The sequence below is a fragment of the Oncorhynchus tshawytscha genome, linkage group LG09 (genome assembly GCF_018296145.1).
Source record: "Oncorhynchus tshawytscha isolate Ot180627B linkage group LG09, Otsh_v2.0, whole genome shotgun sequence".
NCBI classification, from domain to species: domain Eukaryota; kingdom Metazoa; phylum Chordata; class Actinopteri; order Salmoniformes; family Salmonidae; genus Oncorhynchus; species Oncorhynchus tshawytscha.
Window position 1 is genome coordinate 10,895,349 of NC_056437.1, and position 14,493 is coordinate 10,909,841.

The following is a 14,493-nucleotide window of genomic DNA, read 5'->3' on the forward strand; positions in this document are numbered from 1 at the left end:
CCACAACATCTAAAACACAAGAAAATGGTGCAGCCTGGTTTGCTTGATTATTTATTCCTTTACTTGAACATTTTATACTTAAGTATATGTAGTCCTGATCATACAGAGAGAGAGACACAGCTGCATGTGTGTTTTTTTTTACAAAAGGGTAGATTTGGAGTTAGATAAACTTGTATTTTCCGGCAGGTACATATGCAGGATGCTACCCTCCACAGCATGGCCTTTGCACCAGATCAAAACTCTAAACCTACAGACTCATTTTGACCAACATCAACCGGAGAGATTACTGCTTCCAAAGTTATTTTTCCAAGCTATACGGAGGGTGCTCTGGCAAACAAACAACAGAGACCCGAGGACACCATCCAACCTGGAACTGAGTGAGTACTGTTTGGTCTGATGCTCTTTTGAAAGCCAAGAATCATTTTTTATAAAAAAATAAAATACATTACAATGATATATATTTTTTATTGGGATTGAATGCTGAGTTAAGGCTCCCAGGCCTGCAAGAACAGACCAGATACAAATTCAATTAGCATTAAGGTGTGAAGTAAAATATGTTGATGTCTTTGGGTCCAACAACTGGCAGGAGTCTTTGAAGCATCCTCTGAAGCCCCCTCCTGCTGTTCAAAGACCATTCACTGACATTCTCTGCAAGAAATCTGTCTCCAGAAATAAAAGCTTCTCCCAAGTGGGTGTGACACCTACTCCTGTTACCTGCTGTACTGCTGCTTGGATTCCACCTGGTTATCTGTTCACCGTCTGCCCTGGCCTGTCTCCCCCTGTCTGGTACAGGTACCGTCTGCCCTGGTCTGTCTCCCCCCCCACCACACTCCCTCCTCTCTGTTCACCGTCTGCCTTGGTCTGTCTCCCCCTGTCTGGTACAGGTACCTCTCCCTGTCACAGGTACCCCCACCACACTCCCCCCTCTCTGTTCACAGTCTGCCCTGGTCTGTCTGCCCTGGTCCCCTGTCCCCTGTCTGGTGCAGGTACCCCCACCACACTCCCTCCTCTCTGTTCACCGTCTGCCCTGGTCTGTCTCCCCTGTCTGGTACAGGTACCTCCACTACACTCACCCCTCTCTGTTCACAGTCAGCCCTGGTCTGTCTCCCCCTGTCTGGTACAGGTACCCCCACCACACTCCCTCCTCTCTGTTCACCGTCTGCCCTGGTCTGTCTCCCCCTGTCTGGTACAGGTACCCCCACCACACTCACCCCTCTCTGTTCACAGTCTGCCCTGGCCTGTCTCCCCCTGTCTGGTACAGGTACCCCCACCACACTCCCTCCTCTCTGTTCACCGTCTGCCCTGGTCTGTCTCCCCCTGTCTGGTACAGGTACAGGTACCCCCCCCACCACACTCCCTCCTCTCTGTTCACCGTCTGCCCTGGCCTGTCTCCCCCTGTCTGGTACAGGTCCCCCCCCACCACACTCACCCCTCTCTGTTCACAGCCTGCCCTGGCCTGTCTCCCCCTGTCTGGTACAGGTACCCCCACCACACTCCCCCTCTCTGTTCACCGTCTGCCCTGGTCTGTCTCCCCCTGTCTGGTACAGGTACCTCCACCACACTCCCCCTCTCTGTTCACCGTCTGCCCTGGTCTGTCTCCCCTGTCTGGTACAGGTCCCCCTGTCCACCGCTGGCCTACTCACCCCTCTCTGTTCACCGTCTGCCCTGGCCTGTCTCCCCCTGTCTGGTACAGGTACCACCGCTACACTCACCCCTCTCTGTTCACCGTCTGCCCTGGTCTGTCTTCCCCTGTCTGGTACAGGTACCACCGCCATGCTTCCACCTCTCTCCCGAGCTTTCGCTCGCCTCCAGCACACACGCACTGTTGGGGCGAGTGACTCTGAACTTACAATGGCCAACCCCAAGTAGTTAGATCTTTTTTGTGTGTGTGTGCATTTTGCTATTTTGCTATTTGCCTCATGGCTCCTGCATACTTTGTTGACAACAAACTTCCTTTACCCAACCGTGGGACAGACTATGTTCATTCCCACGCTCGGGACTCTGACTCTATATTGGTTACACAGACTTTTGGCCTCTCATCTTATTCTAACCACCTCTCACCGGCTTTGGATTCTTGTTTAAGGCTAATCTGAAGATGGTGCTGGCTAAAGCTAAAACTGGCGAGTGTAGAGAGTATAGAGATATTGTTATCCACGTCGGCACCAACGATGTTAGGATGAAACAGTCAGAGATCACCAAGCGCAACATAGCTTCTGCGTGCATATCAGCTAGAAAGATGTGTCGGCATCGAGTAATTGTCTCTGGCCCCCTCCCAGTTAGGGGGAGTGATGAGCTCTACAGCAGAGTCTCACAACTCAATCGCTGGTTGAAAACCGTTTTCTGCCCCTCCCAAAAGATAGAATTTGTAGATAATTGGCCCTCTTTCTGGGACTCACCCACAAACAGGACCAAGCCTGACCTGCTGAGGAGTGACAGACTCCACCTAGCTGGAGGGGTGCTCTCATCTTATCTACCAACATAGACAGGGCTCTAACTCCTAGCTCCACAATGCAGTAGGCCAGGCAGCAGGCTGTTAGCCAGCCTGCCAGCTTAGTGGAGTCTGCCACTAGCACAGTCAGTGTAGTCAGCTCAGCTATCACCATTGAGACCGTGTCTGTGCCTCGACCTAGGTTGGGCAAAACTAAACATGGCGGTGTTCGCCTTAGCAATCTCACTAGGATAAAGACCACCTCCATTCCTGTCATTACTGAAAGAGATCATGATACCTCACATCTCAAAATAGGGCTACTTAATGTTAGATCCCTTACTTCAAAGGCAATTATAGTCAATGAACTAATCACTGATCATAATCTTGATGTGATTGGCCTGACTGAAACATGGCTTAAGCCTGATGAATTTACTGTTTTAAATGAGGCCTCACCTCCTGGCTACACTAGTGACCATATCCCCGTGCATCCCGCAAAGGCGGAGGGGTTGCTAACATTTACGATAGCAAATTTCAATTTACAAAAAAAAAAAAATGACGTTTTCGTCTTTTGAGCTTCTAGTCATGAAATCTATGCAGCCTACTCAATCACTTTTTATAGCTACTGTTTACAGGCCTCCTGGGCCATATACAGCGTTTCTCACTGAGTTCCCTGAATTCCTATCGGACCTTGTAGTCATAGCAGATAATATTCTAATCTTTGGTGACTTTAATATTCACATGGAAAAGTCCACAGACCCACTCCAAAAGGCTTTCGGAGCCATCATCGACTCAGTGGGTTTTGTCCAACATGACTCTGGACCCACTCACTGTCACAGTCATACGCTGGACCTAGTTTTGTCCCATGGAATAAATGTGGTGGATCTTAATGTTTTTCCTCATAATCCTGGACTATCGGACCACCATTTTATTACGTTTGCAATTGCAACAAATAATCTGCTCAGACCCCAACCAAGGAACATCAAAAGTTGTGCTATAAATTCACAGACAACACAAAGATTCCTTGATGCCCTTCCAGATTCCCTCTGTCTACCCAAGGACGCTAGAGGACAAAAATCAGTTAACCACCTAACTGAGGATCTCAATTTAACCTTGCGCAATACCCTAGATGCAGTTGCACCCCTAAAAACTAAAAAAATTCTCATAAGAAACTAGCTCCCTAGTACACAGAAAATACCCGAGCTCTGAAGCAAGCTTCCAGAAAATTGGAACGGAAATGGTGCCACACCAAACTGGAAGTCTTCCGACTAGCTTGGAAAGACAGTACCGTGCAGTACCGAAGAGCCCTTACTGCTGCTCGATCATCCTATTTTTCTAACTTAATTGAGGAAAATAAGAACAATCCGAAATTCCTTTTTGATACTGTCGCAAAGCTAACTAAAAAGCAGCATTCCCCAAGAGAGGATGACTGATTATTAGAAAGCAAATTACGGACTCCTCTTTAAACCTGCGTATTCCTCCAAACCTCAGTTGTCCTGAGTCTGCACAACTCTGCCAGGACCTAGGATCAAGAGAGACGCTCAAGTGTTTTAGTACTATATCTCTTGACACAATGATGAAAATAATCATGGCCTCTAAACCTTCAAGCTGCATACTGGACACTATTCCAACTAAACTACTGAAAGAGCTGCTTCCTGTGCTTGGCCCTCCTATGTTGAACATAATAAACGGCTCTCTATCCACTGGATGTGTACCAAACTCACTAAAAGTGGCAGTAATAAAGCCTCTCTTGAAAAAGCCAAACCTTGACCCAGAAAATATAAAAAACTATCGGCCTATATCGAATCTTCCATTCCTCTCAAAATTTTAGAGAAGGCTGTTGCTCAGCAACTCACTGCCTTCCTGAAGACAAACAATGTATACGAAATGCTTCAGTCTGGTTTTAGACCCCATCATAGCACTGAGACGGCACTTGTGAAGGTGGTAAATGACATTTTAATGGCATCGGACCGAGGCTCTGCATCTGTCCTCGTGCTCCTAGACCTTAGTGCCGCTTTTGATACCATCGATCACCACATTCTTTTGGAGAGATTGGAAACCCAAATTGGTCTACACGGACATGTTCTGGCCTGGTTTAGATCTTATCTGTCGGAAAGATATCAGTTTGTCTCTGTGAATGGTTTGTCCTCTGACAAATCAACTGTAAATTTCGGTGTTCCTCAAGGTTCCGTTTTAGGACCACTATTGTTCTCACTATATATTTTACCTCTTGGGGATGTTATTCGAAAACATAATGTAAACTTTCACTGCTATGCGGATGACACACAGCTGTACATTTCAATGAAACATGGTGAAGCCCCAAAATTGCCCTCGCTAGAAGCATGTGTTTCAGACATAAGGAAGTGGATGGCTGCAAACTTTCTACTATTAAACTTGGACAAAACAGAGATGCTTGTTCTAGGTCCCAGGAAACAAAGAGATCTTCTGTTGAATCTGACAATTAATCTTAATGGTTGTACAGTCGTCTCAAATAAAACTGTGAAGGACCTCTGCGTTACTCTGGACCCTGATCTCTCTTTTGAAGAACATATCAAGACCATTTCAAGGACATCTTTTTTCCATCTACGTAACATTGCAAAAATCAGAAACTTTCTGTCCAAAAATGATGCAGAAAAATTAATCCATGCTTTTGTCACTTCTAGGTTAGACTACTGCAATGCTCTATTTTCCGGCTACCCGGATAAAGCACTAAATAAACTTCAGTTAGTGCTAAATACGGCTGCTAGAATCCTGACTAGAACCAAAAAATTTGATCATATTACTCCAGTGCTAGCCTCTCTACACTGGCTTCCTGTCAAAGCAAGGGCTGATTTCAAGGTTTTACTGCTAACCTACAAAGCATTACATGGGCTTGCTCCTACCTATCTCTCTGATTTGGTCCTGCCGTACATACCTACACGTACGCTACGGTCACAAGACGCAGGCCTCCTAATTGTCCCTAGAATTTCTAAGCAAACAGCTGGAGGCAGGGCTTTCTCCTATAGAGCTCCATTTTTATGGAACGGTCTGCCTACCCATGTCAGAGACGCAAACTCGGTCTCAACCATTAAGTCTTTACTGAAGACTCATCTCTTCAGTGGGTCATATGATTGAGTGTAGTCTGGCCCAGGAGTGGGAAGGTGAACGGAAAGGCTCTGGAGCAACGAACCGCCCTTGCTGTCTCTGCCTGGCCGGTTCCCCTCTTTCCACTGGGATTCTCTGCCTCTAACCCTATTACAGGGGCTGGGTCACTGGCTTACTGGGGCTCTCTCATGCCGTCCCTGGAGGGGGTACAGCACTTTGAGATATCAGCTGATGTACGAAGGGCTATATAAATACATTTGATTTGATTTGTTTCCTGATGAAATTGCTGTACAAATATGATCTTGTTGCCATCTCATGCACAGTCAGATGTCATAAATCAACACTGCAGAGCTCTCCCTGTCCTATGCTGTGCTTTGATTGTATTACTGTTGATGATATCTGGAAATGTGCATGTACACCTGGCCCACCTACTGTTGATGATATCTGGAAATGTGCATGTACACCCTGGCCCACCTACTGTTGATGATATCTGGAAATGTGCATGTACACCCTGGCCCACCTACTGTTGATGATATCTGGAAATGTGCATGTACACCCTGGCCCACCTACTGTTGATGATATCTGGAAATGTGCATGTACACCCTGGCCCACCTACTGTTGATGATATCTGGAAATGTGCATGTACACCCTGGCCCACCTACTGTTGATGATATCTGGAAATGTGCATGTACACTACCTGCCCCACCTACTGTTGATGATATCTGGAAATGTGCATGTACACCCTGGCCTACCTACTGTTGATGATATCTGGAAATGTGCATGTACACCCTGGCCCACCTACTGTTGATGATATCTGGAAATGTGCATGTACACCCTGGCCCACCTACTGTTGATGATATCTGGAAATGTGCATGTACACCCTGGCCCACCTACTGTTGATGATATCTGGAAATGTGCATGTACACCCTGGCCCATCTACTGTTGCTAGACCCAATTCTGTCTTGTGCTCTGATATCTGCCCAAACTGATTTCTGCTCTCGTAAAAGCCTGGGTTTTCTGCACGTTAACACTAGAAGTTTATTACCTAAAATGGATCAATTAAAAGTGTGGGTTCACAGCTCCAATCCAGATGTGTTGGTCATTACTAAGACGTGGTTAAGGAAGAGTGTTTTGAATACCGATGTTAACCTTTCTGGTTATAACCTTTTTCGGCAAGACAGATCTTCCAAAGGTGGGGGAGTGGCAATCTTTACCTAGGATCACCTTCGGTGCTCGGTTGTCTCCACCAAGGCTGTCCCCAAACAATTTGATTTGCTGGTTTTAAGTATTACACTTTCAAATAGCTCTTTGTTGACTGTTGCTGGGTGCTATTGTCCTCCATCAGCACCGGCCTGTACCCTACCTGCCCTAAGCTCTCTCCTGGCCATTACACTATGTCTGAATTTGTCCTGCTAGGTGACCTAAACTGGGACATGCTTGCACCATCTGACAAAGTCCTAAAGCATTGGGACTCCCAAAATCTTTCTCAGATTATCACCAACCCCACAAGGTATGACTCCAAACACCCAGAAAAGGCTACTCTCCTTGATGTTATCCTCACAAATAATCCTGATAGGAATCAGTCTGGTGTTTTCTGTAATAACCTTAGTGATCACTGTTTTACAGCCTGTGTTCATAATGGCTGCTCAGTGAAACGACCTGTCCTGATTGGTCATAGATGCTTGCTAAAAAACTTTAATGAGAAAGCCTTCCTTCATGACCTGTCCTCTGTATAATGGTATAGAATCAGCTTGATCCCCTCTGTCCAAGACGCTTGGACCTTTTTCACAATATTTTTAGTGGTGTTGTTAACAAACACTCCACCATAAAGAAAATGAGAATGAAAAACAGGTTCAGCCCCCTGGTTCAACCGTGATCTTGCAGAGTTACTCCACCTCAAGAATTGCATTTGGCGAAAGGCTCGGCACACGCATACTCAGGCTGACTGGCTCTCATTCAGGCAAATGAGAAATACATGCACTCAGGCTATCCGGAAGGCCAAAGGTAGTTCCTTTAAGGAGCAGTAGTCTCTCTCTGTGGATCTAACCCCAAGATGTTCTGGAAAAGACCTGGAGAATAAACCCTCCTCCTCACAGCTATCCATGTCCCTTAATGTTGAGGATGTGGTTGTTACTGACAACAAGCACCTGGCTGACCTCTTTCATCACCACTTCATTAAGTCGGGATTCATATTTGACTCCCACCCCTTCTAATGTGACTATCCTCGATGCTTCTCCCTCTTTCCCCCCTGCCCCGCTACAAAGTTTCTCCCTGCAGGCAGTCACTGAGTTCGAGGTACTAAAGGAGCTCCTTAAACTTGACCCCAAAAAAACATCTGGGTCAGATGGTTTAGACCCTTTCTTCTTTAAGGTTGCTGCCCCTATCATCGCCAAGCCTATCTCTGACCTTTTTAACCTGTCTCTCCTTTCTGGGGAGGTTCCCATTGCTTGGAAGGCAGCCACGTCCTTTATTTAAAGGGGAGATCAAGCTGATCCTAGCTGTTATAGGCCTATTTCTATTTTGCCCTGTTTATCAATAGTGTTGGAAAAACTTGTCAATAATCAACTGACTGGCTTTCTTGATGTCTATAGTTCTCTCTGGTGTGCTATCTGGTTTCCGCTCAGGTTATGGATGTGTCACTGCAACCTTAAAGGTCCTAAAGGATTTCACCAATGCCCTTGATTCTAAGCAATATTGTGCTGCTATTTTTATTGACTTGGCCAAAGCTTTTGATACGGTAGAACAATCCATTCTTGTGGGCCGGCTAAGGAATATTGGAGTCTCTGAAGGGTCTTTGGGCTGGTTTGCTAACTACCTCTCTCAAAGAGTGCAGTGTATAAAGTCAGAAAATCTGCTGTCTCAGCCACTGCCTGCCACCAAGGGAGTACCCCAAGGCTCGATCCTAGGCCACACGTTCTTTTCAATTTGAATCAACAACATAGCTCAGACAGTAGGAAGCTCTCTCATACATTTATATCCATTTACTCAGCTTTACCATTCGGCCATCAGATTTGTCATCAATGCTCCTTATAGGACACATCACTGCACTCTATACTCCTCTGTAAACTGGTCATCTCTGTATACCTGTCGCAAGACCCACTGGTTGATGCTTATTTTTAAAACCCTCTTAGGCCTCTAAGGCCTCACTCCCCCCTATCTGAGGTATCTACTGAAGCCCTCGACCTCCACAGAATGCCAATCACATTCTGTTAAAGGTCCCCAAAGCACACACATTCCTGGGTCACTCCTCTTTTCAGTTCGCTGCAGCTAGCGACTGGAACGAGCTGCAACAAACGCTCAAACTGGACAGTTTTATCTCAATCTCTTCATTCAAAGACTCAATCATGGACACTCTTACTGACAGTTATGGCTGCTTTGTGTGATGTAATGTTGTCTCTACCTTCTTGCCCTTTGTGCTGTTGTCTGTGCCCAATAATGTTTGTGCCATGTTGTGTTGCTACCATGCTATGTTGTCATGTGTTGCTGCTGTAACAGTATAACTTTAGTCCGTCCCCTCGCCCATACCCGGGCTCGAACCAGGGACCCTCTGCACACATCAACAACAGTCCCCCACAAAGCATCGTTACCCATCACTCCACAAAAGCCACGGCCCTTGCAGAGCAAGGGGAACCACTACTTCAAGGTCTCAAAGCGAGTGACGTCACCAATTGAAATGCTATTAGCGCGCACCACCGCTAACTAGCTAGCCATTTCACATCTGTTACACTGCCTTGCTATGTTGTTGTCTTAGTTCTCTCTTTATGTAGTGTAGTTGTCTCTCGTCCTATATTTATATTGTTGTTTTTTTTTTTATCCCAGGTCCCGTCCCCGCAGGAGGCCTTTTGTCTTTCTGTTGTTCTGCCCCTGAACAAGGAAGTTAACCCACTGTTCCTAGGCCGTCATTGAAAATAAGAATTTGTTCTTAACTGACTTGCCTATTTAAATAAAGGTTAAATGAATAAAAATAAATAAATAAAATAAATAAATATTTTTGCAATTTAATTTAATTTTGATACTTTTAGACTTTTACTCAAGTAGTATTTTACTGGGTGACTTTCACTTTTACTTGAGTAATTTTCTATTAAGGGATCTTTACTTTTACTCAGATATGACAATTGGGTTATTTTTCCACCACTGGGGATGACACTAAAAAACAAATTGTTTGTTTTCATCATGGGTTCCTATAAGTGACGGAATTCGATTAATACCCCGGGCATGCCCCGGTTGAACCGGGTTAGCGTTGATTGCATTCGTTTTGAAACCGGGCTGCCTCCCGGGTACCTCCACCAAAGCAGACGTTGAAGTCGGCTGAAAACAAGTGACATATGTCAAGCACGTGGAGTTATTAGTAAGGATTCAGTGTTTTCACGTGCAAAAATGTTTGCTCAAAATTTGCTCAAAATGCATGTGTCGCTTTTACCTGCCTTCAGAATCTGAATATTTTCTAAGGAAAACTACTTTGAAAATTGTAACATAGGCTTAGGCCCTAGGCTATTTAAACATTAATAGTTTATGTTTCTAAACGATTCATCTTACTATTTTGTTGACATTATGGCCCGGTGATGCTCGATTTGAGACGGCGCTCCTCACTCACCACTTTTGTCAACCTTAGCCCGGTTTATCCCGGTTTAGTCTAATCGTACTTTCTCAGTACCACCTCCAACCAGGTTCGTCGTTGCTTTCATGTGCCGCAATGGATTTTGAGCACAACCAATGGCGCGCACCAGCATTCACCGCTTTGCCGCACCCAAGTGAGAGGCGTTGGTGGGCGGAGCATCGCAGGAACTACAGGCAGAAACAGACCTCTTTCAAAGCAGCAGGGTAGCGGATAAAAATACTGAAAATAGTACGCTCGCTTTCTACGAGAAGGTGCTGTCTTTTCAATCATATTTCAACTAAACGAGGGTAAGTTAAAACGGATCATGTTGTTTCGTAGTAGTAAGCTCCGGCTAGTGCGAGACCATGTCAATTATTTAAAGATTTATGTCGTTTCTCTTTGTACAATATGTAGAAACCTATATTGTTTCTATTATTGACTGCGCGTCGCCAGTGGACTCTGCAGAGGAGCCTGTGCGACATATGATTTCATGTTTTATTCAACTGTAACACTAGTATCATACAGTACATCGTTTTGTTGGCTCTCGAAGGTTAATAAAAACAACGACAACACCATGTATTACTTGGTCCCCCCACACACCTCCTTCAATCGCCTTCAATCGCAGGAGTGAGGCTCCAAGGCCACATTTTAGTAGGCTGTTGTTTTGTGTATTTTTCACAGCCTGCAGGAAAGGAAACTGAGTTTAGGTTTAATTAGTGCATGTTTACTGTTATGTATCTATCAAAACAATATACGGTGCAGTATTATCTGTTATGCAATGATATTAGGAAATGTGTTTGTCCCTCTAGTGACTGGTAGCCTACTTTGCGTACTGTAGGCCTGAATGGGACAGGAAATGAAGAAATAGTCTCTCATAATAGCCATCCACTGAGCTATGCTAGTGTGTGTTGCTATTGTAGGCCTTACTCAACCATGTATAACTTCATGCATGTAATTTTCCTTGTGTATTGTAGTAATAATAATTAACTATTTCATTTAAACATCCCACCATTTCATTGTCTATTTGAGCAATCTTCCAATCAAACTCCCAAGAGACCATTGAAATACTCTTTCCTAATGATGCCAATCCAGAACACATCTTCAACCAGCCAAAAAAATATCTTGATGAATTCCGAGTCCTTCTCTGTACATTGTCTGTGTCATCCCATGTCCACACAGTGAAAGCCTTGATAAGAGCAGAGGGTCGTTCAGAGGAGGAGCATTCATGGCTGTGGAAGAAGCTGTCGTGTGTGTGTTTTTAGGACAACATCGGAGAGCAGATTCCATTAAGATGTTGCTTCTCTAGTCCACTAGCTGTAGATACGGTATATGTTCCAGTCAGTCAGTGGGCCGTAGCCTAACTCCCCTCCCCTCTCTCTTTCCCTCTTTGGGGATTAGTAGAGAGGGACTAGGCTAGAAGCCCTTTAGGGAACTGTGGAGGGGTAACTCCCTGGATTTCGTTATTCTAGTGGAATGAGTGGAACACCCATAGGAGTGAAGCTAGCAGTACCAAACACACACACACACACAAACACATTTTTGAAGTCTGTTAGTTTTCAGGCTACTAGACACACCCTTGACCCCAGTGCAGATGATGAAAATGTGTTCCTCATTTCAAACATGTTTTTCTTTCTCACTCTCTTTCCTTCTTTTCTCCGAGTGTAAATGTTGGCACCGTTTCAGGTGTGTAAACAGATTTGTTAATGCACTGCATAGAGTGTATATTGTGTTAGACATAAGAAACCATGTTTTCTGAGGAAGTTCTAAAAATGGATTTGACTACCTAGGTTAATATTGACAATGTTACCAGGAAAACGTCACGAACCAGCCCAGTGGCACTAATGTCCTGAAGCTTTGTCACTAGTCCACTGCTTTGCCTAGTTTCTTCTATAGTTGCCACTGGCACATACGTAGTAGACTCAGGGTATCGCAGTTGATACTAGAGCTATGCAAGACAGTGTGCGTGGGTCTACATTGCATTCAGGCTGTGCAGAATCGCTGATCTACAAATCATCTTGCATCAATAATCTGGTCAAAATTAGAAGTTCTGTGCCTCACCTTGCCCAAACGAATCTCCTCAAACTCCCTCAGCAGGGTTTCTTCTCAGTACTGTTGTTAGACAGTGATCTCCCACACCCAGATAAAGCCTTGAGGACCCTCCCTCCCCAACCCCTGTCCCTTCAACACAACACCCTGCCTCAGAAAACAACATTTCCATGCCTACAGTGTCAGCTTTAGACGTTACTACAACCGTAGTTATGAGGAGGCCTTGATAAGGCTCAGGAGTCACATCATTTAGCCTGCGTTTATGTTTAGTCATTTAGAAAACACTCTTATCCGGTGTGACTTTAGTTCATTATTTCTCAATAATCCTTTTGTGTGCAAATATAAAATATCCTTCTGTCCCTCAAAGGACCTCTATGGATTACATTTCAGGAATACATTATTATGATGATGATTTGGGGCCATATTCACAGCCGCTAAACACAGTCACCCCCTGCTGAGGCTGTGTCCCAAATGGCAACCCATTCCTTACATAATCAGTGCACCTATGGTCCCTGTTCCAAAGTAGTGCACTAGTACATTGTGAATAGGGTGCCATTTGGGATGCATCTCAGTCTTGCATAATGATAACACTGCCATCTGTGTAACCCAGGCACTACTCTCATGTGCTGTAGCAGCCAGCAGCGTGTCCTGTTTGAAGACACTAGTACCCTGTTCACACTACTGGGCCAATCTGAATCAAGCATAGTTGGAATGGACAATATTTTTAAGCTCCTTCCTTTCTCCTTCTATAGTGAAGCACTCAAACAGTATGTTTTCACTAGATACTACTTTGTACTAACAAATCACGTCGCAAAACGATCATAGACTCCTCGCCTCGCCATTTAAAAATCACAGATTTTTCCAGTGGAGACGCAAGGTAATGAATTAGAAGAAAATCTGCTCGTCCTCTTCCAGCTAACAGTCATGTTATCCCCAAGAACCAGGTCAAGGACCACCACCTGTTGAACATATTGGTTAAGACCAGACTGAAGACGCTTTATGGCAGACTGAAGACGCTTTATGGCAGACTGAAGACGCTTTATGGCAGACTGAACTGGCAGACTGAAGACGCTTTATGGCAGACTGAAGACGCTTTATGGCAGACTGAAGACGCTTTATGGCAGACTGAAGACGCTTTATGGCAGACTGAAGACGCTTTATGGCAGACTGAAGACGCTTTATGGCAGACTGAAGACGCTTTATGGCAGACTGAAGACGCTTTATGGCAGACTGATGGGGGTTTATCTAAGCATTATCATCTCTCCAAAACAAACCAATGTTGGTATGTGGGACTTCCAATAACATGAAAAAGCGTCTAACTCTATTCCTAAGAGTTGATTTCAAGCCCCTGAGAAATTGCGTTTTATATCAGAGTTGTATTATCAGAGTACAGTGGATTAGAAATATTTATGTATTTTTCATGAATTCTGGTTAAATAACGTCACGTGGAGTTGTATTCAATCAAAACTGGTTACAAGGTTTCTAAGAAGTCAAAAAGCAAGCAAGATGTTTGCGGTAATGTGCAGTTGGATTTTGTGCATTATTGGATGCTTTCAGCTTACTAAATTTTGCCATATACACACAGAATCAAACTCAGGACTACTGCCCATAACATTTACATTTTAAATGAGCAACAAGAGTATCTCTAACGCATTCTTCTGTCCGCAGTGCAGATACAATGGTAGTTGTTGTCTGAGGCACAGGCAGCAGTGGTTTCCTACATCCCATTGGTTGGACTATTATGGATTCCAGCTTTGACAGGCATTCACTGCAGAGTTAAAATGAGACTGACTCAGGCTGAATGCTTAAGTGCACTTCCCATGATGTGAGAGGGTGGCACACTCACGAGGGGGGGGTTTGAAACCCAAGTATCTGTTGCTTCTCATGGCAAAATCCATTCACTAAATATGACTTGACTGGCATATTTTTGGAGCTAACTCAAGTAGTCTTTATCCTTGTTTTGTCTCTTTTTCTGACCTAGGATATGAACTAGAATTGATGAAAAGGCCTTTTCAACAGAACTTCCTGCTCTGATCGAACGCAGCGTAGCAATATTAAATATATGTGTAGTCAGCCATGCCAACTATGTCCCCTCAAATATGACTAATGAGGTGCACAGTGGGTGTACATAACATGAATGAGTTAGCTTTTCAGCTCATTTCAGCTAACTGAAATACTTTGCTATTTCATTAAGTTCACAATGATTATTGGAGATCTAAAGTCAACAACACATACGTTCATCTCATTGTAGTGGACCCCCTCCCTGTTACCAAGCCCCCTCCCTGTTACCAAGCCCCCCCCTCCCTGTTACCAAGCCCCTCCCCTCCCTGTTACCAAGCCC

The 14,493-nt window shown here is 44.7% G+C and overlaps 1 protein-coding gene across 23 annotated transcripts in view; it reads left to right on the forward strand.

Moving 5' to 3' along the window:
• Nucleotides 1–10,265: 10,265 nt before the first annotated feature.
• LOC112257364 (alpha-adducin) overlaps nt 10,266–14,493 on the forward strand; it is a 64,300-nt gene continuing 60,072 nt past the window's right edge. For all 23 annotated transcript variants that reach the window (XM_042326507.1, XM_042326524.1, XM_042326508.1 and 20 more), the window contains exon 1: nt 10,266–10,414. The gene's annotated coding sequence lies outside the window, so the exon portion shown is untranslated. The remainder of the gene's footprint in view (nt 10,415–14,493) is intronic.